The following is a 16220-nucleotide window of genomic DNA, read 5'->3' as shown; positions in this document are numbered from 1 at the left end:
TCTGTGAGTCAAGGGGACTCAGCAATCTCACACCCTCGCGATCAAGACTATTTAAGCTCATGGGTTGGAAATGGTAGTGAGGTGGAGCTGCAGCAAAGCACTAAGCATATATGGTGGCTATCTTACGCAAAAGAGAGCGAGAAGAGAAGCAAAGCACGGTCGAGAAGCTAAAAGTGATCAAGAAGCAATCCTAAAGCTACTTACGTTCAAGCATAACACACGACCGTGTTCTCTTCCCGGACTCCGCCGAAAAGAGACCATCACGGCTACACACGCGGTTGATTCATTTTAATTAAGTTATGTGTCAGGTTTTCTACAACCGGATATTAACAAATTACCATCTGCCCATAACCGCGGGCACGGCTTTCAAAAGTTCAAAACCCTGCAGGGGTGTCCCAACTTAGCCCATCACAAGCTCTCACGGTCAACGAAGGATATTCCTTCTCCCGGGAAGACCTGATCAGTCTCGAAATCCTGGTTATAAGACATTTCGACAATGGTAAAACAACACCAGCAAAGCCACCCGATGTGCCGACAAATCCTGATAGGAGTGACACGTATCTCGTTCTCAAGGAACACCGGATGGGTAAGACGTCGGGTTGGCATAGACCTTGGTTGCCCAGGGGGCGCCGGACATCGCCTAGTTTGGACCAACACTCAGAGGAGCACTGGCTCGGGGTTTTAAAATAAAGATGACCCTTGAGTCCGTGGAACCCAAGGGAAAAGGCTTAGGTGGCAAATGGTAAAACCAAGGTTGGGCCTTGCTGGAGGAGTATTATTCAAGGCGAATTGTCAAGGGGTTCCCATAACACCCAACCGCGTAAGGAACGCAAAATCAAGGAACATAACACCGGTATGACGGAAACTATGGCGGCAAGAGTGGAACAAAACACCAGGCATAAGGCCGAGCCTTCCACCCTTTACCAAGTATATAGATGCATTAAAGTAAATAGGACATAATAATGATATCCCAACAACATCCATGTTCCAACACAGAACAAACTTCATCTTCACCTGCAACTAGCAACGCTATAAGAGGGGCTAAGCAAAGCGGTAACATAGCCAAACAACGGTTTGCTAGGAAAGGAGGGTTAGAGGCTTAACATGGCAATATGGGAGGCATGATATAGCAAGTGGTAGATATTGTGGCATAGCAATAGAGCGAACAACTAGCAAGCAAAGATAGAAGTTATTTCGAGGTTATGGTCATCTTGCCTATAAAGGTCTCAGAGTTGACGAAAGCTTGATCCTCGTTAGCGTACTCAACAGGTTCCTCGATCACGTACTCGTCTCCCGGCTCTACCCAAAGCAAGAAAACAAGCAAATTACCAATAATCAATCACAGTGCAATGCACAAGCAACATGATGCAAAATATGGCATGATATGCGAGATGGGATATGCAATGCATATGCGTGCTCCGGAAGGAAAAGAAAGATCAAGGCATCAACTTGGCAAACCAAGTGTGCCGCTGGAAAGATGAGATGATTTCGGTCGAAATCGATATAAAGATCGCCAGAATCGGATGCACGGTTTGCAAATGGCAAGCAAAACAAGAATGGCACAATTCTGCGATTAACAGCACGATGCCAGCTAGAACGCAACAAGAAACTAAGCTACTGAACTCCAACATAGCAACAAACCATATGCCAGTGATGCACTCAAGATGCTTGACAAAACATGAACACTGAGCTATGGCTAAATCACACAAGAGCAGGTTCAAACAAGCATGGCAAAAGTGCAAAAGATATCAGTTTCATAGACTTGGTGAAAATACGAACATGCCAGGAATAACATCAGGAAGCCATGTTTAGAGCAAGCAAACAACATGCTATAGGAACATATCATAGCAAAAAAGGCATGGCAAGAATGTACTAAATGCATAGAACAAAAGTCCCTTACTGATCATGAGCCAAAAAGGCGGAGAAGATATGATGGCACCCATGTAAACATAGCAAGTTTTATTAACAGTTTAAGACTTAGCAGAAAGTAGAACATGGCATAAACAGAATTATGAAGGAAACTTTGCGAGCTCAAATCACTCATCACAAAACATTGCATGACAAGATAAGCATACTAACAGCAAGAAGACATGTTCATGAAGCTAACCATGGCAAGAGCAAGTTCATAGCATGCATGAATCACTAACAACAACCGTGGAAAAATTGATTAACATGTAAACAATCTGCCAGGAAAATTTTATAGCAAAGGTAGAGCAAGATTAAGACATGCTAGCGCACTCCATAATTGCAAACAGGGGCATGGATGGATAGTGCATAACCATATGTCCAAAACATCCTTACTGAAGATAATCAAAACAAGCATGGATCTCACTGTAGCATCATGTTTACATGGCATAAAAATAATAGCAGACAAGACTTAGCAAAATCCTAAGACCCTGAAATCAGCAATGTCACGAAGGCTACTTTGCATGCTTGTGCTAGTCACCACATAGATAACAAAAACACATGGCAAGCACCTCTTTAAAGATTGCATGACATAGTTAAAAACACATGTAGAGCACATGCCCATATGATGCACACATCAAATGTGACAAAAAAGAAAAAACATCATAATCTGCTAAGTAACAGGAGTAAACATTTTATAGCACTCTTGCATCAATTATTAGGGCATCAAGATGAACTCAAACAAGCATGCCACAATGGAATGAAATGAAGAGCATCTCCCAGTGAACATTTTCATATATCATGCGCATGAAATGGAGCTACGGTCATGGAGTTCTAGCATGAAGAACAGGGGCATAAAATGTTGTAGAGACAAGGACTTAGTGGAAATATACCCTCTCTGAAAAGTCAACGGGACGAGACGGAGCGGGATGGCGCGGTACGATCGATCCGGGGGTGTTTGGTTTGCCGAGCTGGTGGATCTGCTCCACCTGGGCCGGATCTGGCCGGTCCGAACTCCGGCGAGGGCGGCGCACTCCGGCGAGGAAGAAGCGGGGCACCGGTGAGTGGAGGTTGAAGATGGCGCGGGTCCGGCGCTGAGGGATCATGGAGCCATGCTGGTGAAGCAGCTGTGCAGCTCCGACGATGGTGGATGGCGAAGAAGCGGGGCGGCGGTGCCAAAGTGGAGCGGGCATGCCGGCGACGAGGCAGCGGCCGGAGGACGAACGACGGCGGCACTGTGTGCGGGTGGCGGCGGGGCAGCTCGGGCCCGGGCGGTCCTGCCCTGGGCTCCGGCGGGCCGCGGCGGCGGGGAAGACCCATGGGATAGGTGGCGCATTCCTACTGGCTTGGGGCGGTGGTGCGAAGTGTCCGGCGGGCGGCGGGGGAAGTGCTGCTAGGGTTTTGGACCCGAGATTTGGACGGGGAGCACATATTTATACCTATGAGGAGGTAGGAGTGTCCAAATGGGGTGTATTTTTTGCCCACACGATCGTGATCCGACGACGGAGGACATGGTAGTGGTTTAGATGGGCTATTGGGCCGTTTTGGAGGGGTGTTGGGCTGCAACACACAAGAGGCCTTCCCGGTTACCCGGTTAACCGTTGGAGCATCAAACGGACTCCAAATGACACGAAATTTGACAGGCGGTCTACCGGTGGTGTACCAAGGCCGCTTGGCAAATCTCGGTCCATTCCGAGAATGTTTAACACCCGCTCACGAAAAGAGACAAAAGGGGACGTCGGTGCACGTAGGAGTGTCGGATTGCAAAACGAACAACGGGGAAAAATGCTCGGATGCATGAGACGAACATGTATGCAAATGAGATGCACATGTTGACATGATATGGTATGCATGACATGAACAAAATGCAAAACGAAGACCAAACCCAACCACGAAGGGAATCTCATAACTTAAAGCTGAAAATGGCAGAGTCGGAGTTACAAATATGGCAAGTTACATCCGGGGTGTTACACCGTGCACCGCCAGAGGCTGCGGCGCGTGGACGACAAGACCGAGCTCTCCTCGCGCATGATGCACCTATGTGTGCAGCGGGATGCCCGCGCCTTTACCTCGGAGCTACGCCGCGTCATTTGGCCTGACAAGTTCAAGCTGGACCTGCCTCCGTGCTACAATGGTACCCTCGACCCTACGGAGTTTCTCCAGCTCTACTCGCTAAGCATCTAAGCGGCGAATGGTGAAGACAAAGTCATGGCGAACTGGTTCCCATGGCTCTCAAGGATGGCGCAAGCTCCTGGCTCCTGCACCTCCCAAAGGGATCGATCTCATCCTGGGATGTTCTTCGTGAGCGCTTCATCACCAACTTCTAGGGCACCCGTGACCGCGCCCCTGTAGTGAATGATCTGCAATGCGAGAAGCAGCAGTCGGGCGACACTCTACACAAGTACATATAGCGCTTCACGAACGTTCGCCTCAAGATCCCGAAGGCTTCAGATGAGGACAATATCTCGGCATTTACTGATGGCATCCGGGATGTCAAGATGAAAGAGGAGCTTGCCATCCATGACAATGTATGCTCGGTCCTGGAGATGTTCAACCTGGCAAAAAAGTGTGCAAGGGCCGAAGAGGGCCGTCTCTTCCTCCTCGAGCTTCCAAAGGCCGACCTTGAAGACAAGAAAACCAAGGCTAAGGAGGCAAAGCACAAAGGCCCCGCCATGCTAGCAGCGGAGCCCAAGATGAAGCGCTGCCGTGACCATGATGAACCTCCCAGGGGCAACCGCCCGTTCTGCGTCTTTCACAACGTACACAACCACAACACCAATGACTGTGAGGAGCTCAGGGCACTCTGTGACGGGCGCCTCGGCCGCCGCCCCGAGCGCGGCAACCGTGGATATGGCCGTGGAGGAGGCCACGACGGAGGCCACTGGGACAACCGCAACCCTCGCCAAGACTGGCACGACCAACCTCGCAAGGACCGCCGGCGTGATCAGCCTCGCGATGGCCCCTGGCGCGACCAGCCTCGCGAGGACCGTCCTTAGGGCAATGCCGGCGTCCCCACGTTGCTGCTGCCGCCAAGGAGAAACGACAACAACCAACAGGATGATGGGAATGGGGTCTTCGAGGAGCCCCATGCAATCGCCTGCATCCTTGGTGGTGCCCAGGCCCTTGCCTCAAACCGCATCTTCAAGTAGTTCTCTCGTGAGGTGAATGCGGCCCTCCCAAAGCTCAAGGCCGCACGTCCCCTCAGGTGGTCACAGTACGCCATTACCTTCGAATCCAAGGACCACCTCAAGTTCTCGGCCGCCGCAGGCACACTCCCCTTGCTCTGCACGCCCACCATCAGCAACGTCCTCATCACAAAGACTCTCATTGATGGCGGTGCTGGTCTCAATGTGCTCTTTGTCGAGACCTTCAAGATGCTCTAGGTACCCTATGATCAGCTCATCCCCACCAAGCCATTCTCTGCGGTGATCGACGGCTCCACAGCCCCTAGGGCAGGTGCGCCTCCCTGTCACCTTCGGCAAGTGCGACAACTACCACACCGAGCTCATCGACTTCGACGTCGCCCACATCAGCCTCCCGTGCAACGCCATCCACGGGTACCCTGCCCTCGCCAAGTTCAAGGCGACGACCCACCATGGCTACAATGTACTCAAGATGCCAGGGTGCAGCGGCATCATCACGGTCGCCTGCGATGAGAAGGATGCAGTCTGCTCTCTTGAGCACGCCTACCGAGCTGCCGTGGCTGAAAACTCTGACGACGAGGGCGGCATCCGGCCTCCCGAGGCTACCCCCGTGAAGAAGAAGAAGCTCCTCCCCAAGAGACGTTAGGAGGCCGAGATGCCTGATACGTCTCCAACGTATCTATAATTTATGAAGTATTCATGCCATGTTTACAATAATTTTATATGATTTTGGTATGATTTGCATGGAACTAACCCGGACTGACGATGTTTTCAGCAGAACTACTGTGGTGTTGTTTTTTGTGCAGAAATGAAAGTTCTCCAAACGAGCTGAAACTTTTTGATGATTTTTTTGGAACAAAGGAGACACCCGAAGCTTTGTGGAAGGACTAGAAGGTGAAGGAGTAGGGCACAAGACACCGGGGCGCGCCTGGGCCCTTACCCGTGCCCAGGTGGGTTGTGCTCACCTCGAGGCCCATCTTCGCGTGAAACCGACGCCAAAAAAATCCTATAAATAAAGAAACCATTAGAAATAACCCTAAATCAGAAGTTCCGCCGCCGCAAGGCTCTATGGCCACCGAAAACCAAACTAGACCCCGTTTTGGCACCCTTCTCATTTGGTGTATGAAAGCTCAAAAAGAAACTAAGTGGGTGTGCATCCAACTTGGTCGCTAACGAAGACCTAGGGCATTTTGAGGAAGCCCATCATTGGAATATACAAGCCAAGTTCTATAATGTAAAGTTCCCACTAGTATATCAAAGCGATAACATAAGAGACTCTCTATCATGAAGATCATGGTGCTACTTTGAGGCACAAGTGTGGAAAAAGGATAGTAACATTGTCCCTTCTCTCTTTTTCTCTCATTTTTTTATTTGGGCCTTCTTCTCTTTTTTTTGTGGCCTCTTTTTTTCGTCCGGAGTCTCATCCCAACTTGTGGGGGAATCATAGTCTCCATCATCCTTTCCTCACTTGGGACAATGCTCTAATAATGATGATCATCACACTTTATTTACTTACAACTCAAGAATTACAACTCAATTCTTAGAACAAAATATGACTCTATGTGAATGCCTCTGACGGTGTACCGGGATATGCAATGACTCATGAGTGACATGTATGAAAGAATTATGAATGGTGGCTTTGCCACAGATACGTTCTCAACTACATGATCATGCAAAGCAATATGACAATGATGAAGCGTGTCATAACAAACGGAACGGTGGAAAGTTGCATGGCAATATATCTCGGAATGGCTATGGAAATGCCATAATAGGTAGGTATGGTGGCTGTTTTGAGGAAGGTATATGGTGGGTGTATGATACCGGCAAAAGGTGCGCGGTATCAGAGAGGCTAGCAACGGTGGTAGGGAGAGAGTGCGTATAGTCCATGGACTCAACATTAGTCATAAAGAACTCACATACTTATTGCAAAAATCTATTAGTTATCGAAACAAAGTACTACGCGCATGCTCCTAGGGGGATAGATTGGTAGGAAAATACTAGAGAGGCTAGCAATGGTGGAAGGATGAGAGTGCGTATAATCCATGGAATCAATATTAGTCATAAAGAACTCACAAAATTATTGCAGAAATTTATTAGTTATCGAAACAAAGTACTATGCACATGCTCCTAGGGGGATAGATTGGTAGGAAAATACCATCGCTCGTCCTCGACCACCACTCATAAGGAAGACAATCAATAAATAAATCATGCTCCGACTTCATCACACAACGGTCCACCATACGTGCATGCTACGAGAATCAAAAAATTTAGAACAAGTATTTCTCAAATTCACAACTACTCAACTATCATGACTCTAATATCACCATCTCCATATCTCAAGACAATCATCAAGTATCACACTTCTCATAGTATTCAATGCATTTTTATGATAGTTTTTATTACACCGATCTTGGATGCCTATCATATTAGGACTAAATTCATAACCAAAGAAAATTACCATGCTATTCTAAAGAACTCTCAAAATAATATAAGTGAAGCATGAGACATCAATAATTTCTATAAAATAAAACCACCGCCGTGCTCTAAAAGATATAAGCGAAACGCTACAGCAAAATTATCTAGCTCAAAAGATATAAGTGAAGCACATAGAGTATTCTAATAAATTCCAATTCATGTGTATCTCTCCCAAAAGGTGTGTACATAAAGTATGATTGTGTTAAACTAAAAAGCAAAGAGTCAAATCATACAAGATGCTGCAAGCAAAACACATATCATGTGGTGAATAAAAATATAGCTCCAAGTATAGTTACCGATGGATGAAGACGAAAGCGGGGATGCCTTCCGGGGCATCCCCAAGCTTAGGCTTTTGGTTTTCCTTGAATTTTACCTTGGGGTGCCTTGGGCATCCCCAAGCTTAGGCTCTTGCCACTCCTTGTTCCATAATCCATCCAATCTTTACCCAAAACTTGAAAACTTCACAACACAAAACTTAAAAGAGAATCTCGTGAGTTCTGTTAGTAAAAGAAAACAAACGACCACTTCAAGGTACTGTAATGAACTCATTATTTATTTATATTGGTGTTAAACCTACTATATTCCAACTTCTCTATGGTTCATGAACTCTATTACTAACCATAGATTCATCAAAATAAGCAACCAACACACGAAAAACAGAATCTGTCAAAAACAGAACAGTCTGTAGTAATCTGTAGGTTTCAAATAATTATGGAACCCCAAAAATTCTAAAATAAATTTATGGACGTGAGGAATTTATCTATCAATCATCTCCAAAAAGAATTAACTAAATAGAACTCTCCATTAAAAAATGGCAGCAAATCTCGTGAGCACTAAAGTTTCTGTTTTTTACAGCAAGATCGCAAAGACTTTCCCCAAGTTTTCCCAAAGGTTCTACTTGGCACAAACACTAATTAAAAGCAGAAAACCACGTCTAAACAGAGTATAGATGAATTATTTATTGAATAACAGAAAGTAAAAATATTGGGCTGTCTCCCAATAAGCGCTTTCCTTTAAAGCCTTTTAGCTAGGCATTGATAATTTCAATGATGCTCACATGGAAGACAAGAATTGAAGCACAAAGAGAGCATAATAAAACATGTGACAAACACACTTAAGTCTAACATACTTCCTATGCATAGGTATTTTATTAGCAAACAAATTATCATAGCAAGAAAAAACTAGCATATGCAAGGAAGCGGAAAGAAACAATAGCAATCTCAACATAACGAGAGGTAATTTTGTAACATGAAAATTTCTACAACCATAATTTCCTTTCTCATAATAATTACATGTAGGATCATAATAAAATTCAACAATATAGCTATCATATACAATATTCTCAACATGATCCACATGCATGCAAAGTTGACACTCTTCCAAAATAGTGGGATTAACATTAACTAAAGTCATGACCTCTCCAAACCCACTTTTATCAAAAAATTCACAAGATTGAACATTCTCCAAATATGTGGGATCTAAAGTCGACACTCTTCCAAACCCACTTTCAATATTATTACAAGCATTATTATCAATCTCATATTCATCATGGGGCTTAAATAAATTTTCAAGGTCATAAGAAGAATCACCCCAATCATGATCATTGCAACAAGTAGTAGACATAGCAAAACTAGCATCCCCAAGCTTAGGGTTTTGCATATTATTAGCACAATTGAAATTAATAGAATTTATACTATCATCATTGCAATCATGCTTTCTATTCAAAGATCCATCGTGAATCACTCCATAAGGTACTTCATTTTTAGATTCACGAATTTCAAGCTAAACTTCATAGAGATAATCTAGTGCACAAAACTCACTAGCAATTGGTTCATCATAATTGGATCTCTTAAAAAGATTAGCAAGTGGATGAGGATCCATAGATCTTAGATTCTCTGTTTAGCAATAAATAAAACAACTATTCCAACCAAACGAGCAAATGAGACAAGTAGGACATCAAAGCAGACAACAAGATGAACAGAAGAAGGGTGAATAAAATGGCAAGGGTGAAGTGGGGGAGAGGAAAATGAGATGCAAATTGCAAATAATGTAATGCGAGGGATAAGAGTTTGTGATGGGTACTTGGTATGTCTTGACTTGTGTGTAGACTCCCCGACAACGGCGCCAAAAATCCTTCTTGCTACCTCTTGAGCACTGCGTTGGTTTTCCCTTGAAGAGGAAAGGGTGATGCAGCAAAGTAGCGTAAGTATTTCCCTCAGTTTTTGAGAACTAAGGTATCAATCCAGTAGGAGGCCACACACAAGTCCCTCGTACCTACACAAACAAATAAGAACCTCGCAACCAATGTGATAAAGGGGTTGTCAATCCCTTCACGGTCACTTACGAGAGTGAGATCTGATAGAGATGATAAGATAATATTTTTGGTATTTTTAAGATAAAGATTGAAAGTAAAGATTGCGAAATAAAAGGTAATAGAAATAGCTTGTTGATGGAAGATTAATATAATGGAGAATAGACCCGGGGGCCATAGGTTTCACTAGTGGCTTCTCTCAATATAGCATAAGTATTACGGTGGGTGAACAAATTACTGTCGAGCAATTGATAGAAAAGAGAATAATTATGAGAATATCTAGGCATGATCATGTATATAGGCATCACGTCCATGACAAGTAGACCGACTCCTGCCTGCATCTACTACTATTACACCACACATCGACCGCTATCCAGCATGCATCTAGAGTATTAAGTTCATAAGAACAGAGTAAAGCATTAAGCAAGATGACATGATGTAGAGGGATAAACTCAAGCAATATGACATAAACCCCATCTTTTTATCCTCTATGGCAACAATACAATACGTGTTGTTTCCCTTTCTGTCACTGGGATCGAGCATCGCAAGATTGAACCCAAAGCTAAGCACTTCTCCCATTGCAAGAAAGATCAATCTAGTAGGCCAAACCAAACTGATAATTCGAAGAGAATTGCAAAGATAACCAATCATACATAAAAGATTTCAGAGAAGAATCAAATATTGTTCATAGATAGACTTGATCATAAACCCACAATTCATCGGATCTCGACAAACACACCGCAAAAAGAGTTATATCGAATAGATCTCTAAGAAGATCGAGGAGAACTTTGTATTGAGATCCAAAGAGAGAGAAGAAGCCATCTAGCTAATAACTATGGACCCGAAGGTCTGAAGTAAACTACTCACACATCACCGGAGAGGCCATGGAGTTGATGTAAAGGCCCTCCATGATCGATGTCCCCTCCGGCGGAGCTTCGGAAAAGGCCCCAAGATGGGATCTCTTGGGTACAGAAGGTTGCGGCGGTGGAAATAGGGTTTCGTGGTGCTCCTGGTTGTTTTCAGGGTATATGAGTATATATAGGAGGAAGAAGTAGGTCGGTTGAGCCACGAGGGGCCCACGAGGGGGGAGGGCGTGCCTAGGGGGTAGGCGCGCCCCCAGCCACATGGACTCCTTGTTTGTTTCTTGACATCCACTCCAAGTCCTCTGGATCACGTTTGTTCCAAAAATAACTCTCCCGAAGGTTTCATTCCGTTTGGATTCCATTTGATATTCCTTTTCTGCGAAACACTGAAATAGGCAAAAAAACAGCAATTTGCACTGGGCCTTGGGTTAGTAGGTTAGTCCCAAAAATAATATAAAAGTGTAAAATAAAGCCCATTAACAACCAAAACAGATAATATAATAGCATGGAACAATCAAAAATTATTGATACGTTGGAGACTTATCACTCCACGAGGCGCAGGCCATGCGCGGCGAGCGCCGCCCCGCACGGTGTGCCAGTGCAGTAGCCACCCCCGATGTGGGTGGCGAGCTGCACGTCTGCGTCAACATTGTGGGCCTCAACAGTGCCGCTTCGCAGGACCTCTTCGAGCCGTCGCGCGTCGGCCGGAGTGGGGGCTATCCCTGCAACTACGTTCGCATGTCGTTTGGCTTGCTGAACATGGGCGCCTCGTACCGACGCCTCATGCAGCGTGTTATGGCATCTCATGAGGTGAGGCGCTTGGAGGTCGCGTCTCAGGAGGCCCCTGACCCTTGCGAGCCCCTGGGCCTCTTAAGTCCCCCGGGCCTCCAGAGCCGCCCAACTCGTGAGGAGCAACCTCCATGACACGCTTCTTCAGCTACCTCGACGCTCCTGCAACACCGATGCCAGATGATTTTTGGTTCGTTCAATTGAGGGTGCCCCTCGGGCTGCATTATCCCCAAGCTGTCTGGGCCCGCCGCCCCTGCGGCTGTATCATTTTGTGCATGTATCAGAACAAGCTTTGCCTTTGGTGAGATTTCCTTGATATTCCAACCTGCATGACCGGTGCTTCGTCACCATGAATGTCGCTGCGCCCTCATGCCCCCACTTGTGACCGCCTCATGATTAAGGATTGGCACGACGCCTGTGCTCGGGTTCGTCTGTGCATCGTTGTTAAATCCGAGTGACAGAGTTCTGTCTCGCGGGCTAGCTCCCATGCACGTCACCTCTCGGGGTCCTTCGTGCCTTGTTCTCATGTGAGCTAATCGCAAGTGGATGAGTAAGGGCGCGCTTCACGGTTCATATAATCCGCAGTTCGACACTTCGCCTTCATGGGAGCCGCACGCCAGATGTTCTTTCTCTGGTCATTGCATGAGAAGGCTTGCCACGGAGTCTGTGCTCGGGTCCGTCCCTATAGCGTTGATAAACCCAAGCGACCGAGCTCTGTCTGGCAGGCCGGCCCTATTCACGTCACCTCTTGGGTTCCTTGGTGTCCGACCTTCTCATGTGGTGTCCTCTGGAGGTTCATTCGGCACAGATCACCCCCACCTCTTAGGTTTCTTACGCACGCCCCTCACCAAAAATCCAGGCGCAACCCGCCTTGAGGTAGGGCCTCCTGAGTCCCGCGCTGGCTCACAAGTGCCCAGATACACCTCCTCTAAGTTCTATTGTGCTAGCCACGCGTACGAACGACATAGGATTGTACACGCCCGGAGACTATAACACAGAGCTCCCAACCCACACCAAGTGGAAGCCCCATGCTCCACGCTAGCGGACGACACAGTCGAACAACGACTATGCCCACACCAAGTGGAAGCCCCATGCTCCACGCTAGCGGATGACACAGTTGAGCAGCGACTATGCCCACGCCCAAGTGGAAGCCCCATGCTCCGCACTGGTGGATAAACAACTGAGGACGCCCTAGGGGCTGCACCAACCTTAGGATAGCCTCTCGGCTCTTCACGCGGCCATGTCATGCAGCATTCCCCCGGGATACGCGCGCGAGGGGCTGGACATGGGGGCTACGCTCAGGTCATGCCTGGCGCATGCCACCTCACCAAGTCCCTAGTACCTAGTCTTCTCGCACCCCTCCCAGGCAAAGGCTGGCAAGGAAAGGTATGGAGGGCTCCGGATTAACCTCGCCACCGCCCATGTTACCTTCACGAGGGCTACTCGCACGTCAAGGGGGACTCCTGAGCATTGCGACTCAGGGGCCTCACTAGTCACGTAGCCCCTCGCCCCTTGGTTTCATCCTGGCAATCCGGACGCCCCAACAGCAGTCGAGGTATGAGCGGGGTCGGGCCCTGCCGATGCAGAGCACAAAGGAAAACAAGAAGGAAACCAAGCACAAAAAGGAAATCACTGAGTCCAAAGAGTTATTACAGGCACAAAATTTTCTGCAAATTCAAACGAAGTTTTACGCCTCCACAAGGCATGACATGTGTCATAGGATAAAATCTAGGAGGAGGGGTCTTCATCGCCATGGCCATCGCAGCTGCATGCCCAGGCCACGGTGAGCTCATCATCAACATCACAGCTGCCATCGTCGCCGCCGCTTGCATCCACTTCTGGGGGCTCAGTGTCGGGGATCCAGACGAACTTCTTCAGCAGCGCATCCACATGGCCCTTCACGGCTGCCGCAGCGGCGACACGAGATTTGGGAGCAACCGGGCCAACCACCACGTCGAAATTGAAGCCGGGATCCTGGAGGTAGAGATGGCTAATGACGCGCGTCGGCACCATGGAGAAGAGGAAGCGGCATTCGTCTTCTAGGATGGATTCCACCTTGGCGGCAGCGCCTTCGAGCTCCTCGACAAGTCTGGAGGAGAGCCCCACATAGCCACCCTCAGGGAGCACGAGCGAATCCTTGAAGCCTCCCCTACAGATCGACTGCAGCCCCTGGTGAGCCCTGAGCTTGAGGGACAGGAAGGCATCGTGCTCCGTGACCGCCTTTCTCTCGGTGGCGACAAAACTCTTCTCCCTAGCACCCAGCTGGGCCGTCACCTCGGAGACGTGCTTGGTCACGACCACCTCCTCCTTTAGCTTGGTTAGACGCTTGCATTCCGTGGCTTGATTGGCCGTCACCTTCGACAGCGTGGAGTCGCGATCCGCGAGCTTGACCTCGCGAGCCCTGATGTCGTCTTCTTTCTACTGGAGCTACTGTGCGTGCATGACCTGATCCTCCCCAAGGCAAGTTGGTCTCCGCCTCATTGCAACACTTCTCGACAGACACTGCGCTGGCCAACGCCGCGTCACGAGCCTCCTTAGCTTCAGAAGCATCCTTCTGGCTCTCCGCGGTCGCAGCCTCGGCCCGCTTCCAGGCCAAACTAGTGGTTGCGTCGGCCTGGAGCTACCCTGAGACAGGCCCCGGGTGCTACCTGTCGGTGTCTTGGAGATGATCCCAAATCCAGCCAAGCGCGGTTCGTCCATGGCCCCAGGAATGATCAGGGGGACGCAGTTCGCAAGCGCGAGGGACCGATGAGGAGGCGGAGCTGGCACATTGGCTGGCTCTGAGGCTGAGGAAGCAGTGGCGCGGTCAGCCTAAAGCACCGGAGGCTCCAGGGGTTTCTCGAGCACGATGAGGGCTGACGGCTCCACAGCCTGCTGGTCCACGGGGGCTGGCTCCACCTAAAGCAGCATCGCTGCGCCCTCAGGAGCGAATTCTGTCAGAGGGGGGGGGGGCGAAGAGTCACCCCTTCCACCGGCGTCGGGGTTGCCACGGCCGCGGCAAGGAGCATCGCCCCGTCAGCCCCCGCGTCCTCGACGGTCGGTCTCCCAAGCGGCGTCGTCGAGGCACCGCTCGTAGGCGGTACACCGGTGAGCTCGGGCATTTTGCCACCCGACGCCCAAGGGCCATGGCCACGATCGAAGGCTGGCGGCGCTCTCAAGACATGGGACTCTGGATGAAAATAAAAAAGAGGCCAAAGAGCCAAAAAAGAGGCCAAAGAGCCCAAAACACAAAAAAGAGGGAAAAGAAAAAAATGAGAGAAAAAGAGAGAAGGGACATTGTTACTATCCCTTTCCACACTTGTGCTTCAAAGTAGCACCATGTTCTTCATGATAGAGAGTCTCCTATTTTGTCACTTTCATATATTAGCAGTGGGAATTTTTCGTTGTAGAACTTGGCATGTATATTCCAATGATGGGCTTCCTCAAATGCCCGAGGTCTTCATGAGCAAGCAAGTTGGATGCACACCCACTCAGTTTTCTTTGAGCTTTCATACACTTATAGCTCTAGTCCATCCATTGCATTGCAATCCGTACTCCTTTCGTTGACATCAATGGATGGGCATCTCCATAGCCCGTTGATTAGCCTAGTCAGTGTGAGACTTTCTCCTTTTTTGTCTTCTGCATACAACCTCCAACATCATATTCTATTCCACCAATAGTGCTATATCCATGGCTCATGCTCATGTATGCGTGAGAGTTGAAAAAGCTGAAGCACGTTAAAAAGTATGAACCAGTTGCTTGGCTTGTCATCGGGTTTGTGCATGATAAACACTTTGTGTCAAGAAGATGGAGCATGACAAGACTATATGATTTTGTAGGGATAACTTCCTTTAGTCATTCTATTTTGAAAAGACATGATTGCTTTTTAGTATGCTTGAAGTATTATTGTTTTTATGCCAATATTAAACTTTTGTTTTGAATCTTACGGATTTGAATATTCATGCCACATAAAGAAAGATTACACGATAAACATGTTAGGTAGTATTCCACGTCAAAAATTCTATTTTTATCATTTACCTACTCGAGTACGAGAAGGAATTAAGCCTGGGGATGCTTGATACGTCTCCAACATGTCTATAATTTTTTATTGTTCAATGCTATTATATTATCAATCTTGGATGTTTTATATGCATTTTATGCTATTTTATATCATTTTTTGGGACTAACCTATTAACTTAGTGCCAAGTGCAAGTTGATGTTTTTCCTTGTTTTTGTCTTTACAGAAAACCAATACCAAACAGAGTCCAAATGGAATGAAACTTTTTGACGATTTTTCTTGGACCACAAGACACCCTAGAAGATTCGGGGGGGGCAAGCTTGTGGGCCCCCTAGGGCTCCTTTAGCCCTAATTCTTCTTCTATAAATATGTAAATATTCCCCGTAGACCAGAGGGAACACCAAAAATACTTTTCCACTCCCACAAGTTCCAGAACCACAAGATCCCATCTGGATGCCTTTTCCGGTACTCTGCCCGAGGGGGATTCGACCACAGAGGGCTTCTACATCAACCTTGCTACCTTTCCGATGATGTGTGAGTAGTTTACCGCAGACTTACGGGTCCATAGCTAGTAGCTACATGGCTTATTCTCTTTGATCTTCAATACAATGTTCTCCTGGATGTTCTTGGAGATCTATTTGATGTAATCTTCTATTGCGGAGCATTTGTTGAGATCCAATAAATTGTGGGTTTATGATCACATTATCTATGAATATTATTTGAGTCTTCTTTGAACT

The sequence above is a fragment of the Triticum urartu genome, chromosome 2A, assembly GCF_056163025.1.
Source record: "Triticum urartu cultivar PI428250 chromosome 2A, HENAU_Tu73, whole genome shotgun sequence".
NCBI lineage: Eukaryota > Viridiplantae > Streptophyta > Magnoliopsida > Poales > Poaceae > Triticum > Triticum urartu.
Note: the sequence above shows the minus strand (reverse complement) of the source record.